Source organism: Lutra lutra, chromosome 3, assembly GCF_902655055.1.
Source record: "Lutra lutra chromosome 3, mLutLut1.2, whole genome shotgun sequence".
In the NCBI taxonomy this organism is placed as follows: domain Eukaryota; kingdom Metazoa; phylum Chordata; class Mammalia; order Carnivora; family Mustelidae; genus Lutra; species Lutra lutra.
The window spans coordinates 16,150,309-16,151,730 of record NC_062280.1 but is presented as its reverse complement, the minus strand read 5'-3'; the positions used below and the strand labels follow the sequence as shown (position 1 = coordinate 16,151,730).

Genomic DNA, 1,422 nt, shown 5'->3' with positions numbered 1-1,422 from the left:
GATGCATTGCGAATGGAGAAAGAAAGGATAAGGTGATTTGTTCCATTTGTATTCGTGAGAGAGGGGAATTCATATTAAAGACAGCTGTACGTGTATATATACCATCTGAATTAGGCATTTCACACACCTCTCAGTAAATATTTAAAGTAGATAGTAGAGTCTTCATTGTAGAGATAAGAAAGCTGAAACTCACAGAGAGTGAGTAAAATTGTCATGAAGGTTAGATTTGCCAAAGACTCTGTTCTTTGTACAGTGTCACTTTTTTACTCTGAGACCTTCTTTAGTGCCAAGAAAGAAGCCGTAAACCCACTTCTTTCAGACTAATTAGCGCCACACCTGGTTCCCTATGCCCTCAGACCTCAGGCATTGACAATGATATACCCTACCTTGAGATAACTTTGGTAGTAAACCAAAAATAAACCCAATTGAAGGGGAGAATAACATGGCCATCTCTATCAGTAGGTGTTATTTTCAGCTTCATGTAATCACAACAACACTATGCCACAACAGCAGCTTAACTAGTTTATTTTTCATAAATTGTCACAAATCCAGAAATAGGTGAGCTTAGGTTGGTATGGAGGCTCTAGGAAGTTATCAGGGACTCAGTTAAGCAGTTGTTTCCCTCTCCACTGTGTTATCCTTAGTGTGAGTCTATAATCTTCATGCTCCTAAGATGGCTGCTGCCCACTCAACATCACAACTGTATCCCAGACCAGAAAACAAGGAATGAATAAAGGGTAAATAACGAGTGAGCTGAGCTTGTCACTTTCTCCCTCCCTCCCTTCCACTCTCCCTCTATCCCTTTCTCTGTCCCTCTCTCTCTCTCTCTCTCTTTTTATAGGGAAAAATCACAATCTCAACATTGGATTCCACATGTTGTGTTCTGACTCCTTGAGTTTTCTTGGTATTAACCAACGAAGTGTCAAATAACTTCTGGGAACTGTGCAAACCATGGAATGCTTCAGAGATACGAGTGTCATCCTTATGCAAGAACCATGCTAATCTCTATATAATTTCAATTTTAGTATATGTGCTGCCAAAGCAAGCACAAGCTTCACTTCTTATAATCTGCCTGACTCTAAAGTCCATTAAGTTTTTAAGGCTTGGCTTCCTCATCTGATAAGTGAGGATGATAAAACTTCTTCAGAGGGATTCTGCAAGGGGGAAATGAGTCCATACACATAAAAAACACCTAGTGGAATATCTGACCCATGGCAAGTATTTGACCAATCTTAGCTATTATCACTATTGCTATGAATCAAGTTCTGGATTCAAATTATGAATCTGCCATTTTCTCAGGCAAGTTGCTAAAATCTGTGATGCTCAGTTTGATACTGTGGAAAATGGTTAATGGGTCACATTAGAGATGGGGAGTATGTAAATTACCTATTAAATTAAAATGACTGCTAAATAGTAGGAATG

At 39.0% G+C, this 1,422-nt stretch overlaps 1 non-coding gene across 1 annotated transcript; it reads right to left on the bottom strand.

The window, feature by feature from the left end:
* Window positions 1-945: 945 nt before the first annotated feature.
* On the bottom strand, window positions 946-1,049 carry LOC125096599 (U6 spliceosomal RNA). The gene has a single exon (XR_007126278.1). It is a non-coding gene; the product is annotated as a U6 spliceosomal RNA (small nuclear RNA).
* Window positions 1,050-1,422: the final 373 nt, after the last annotated feature.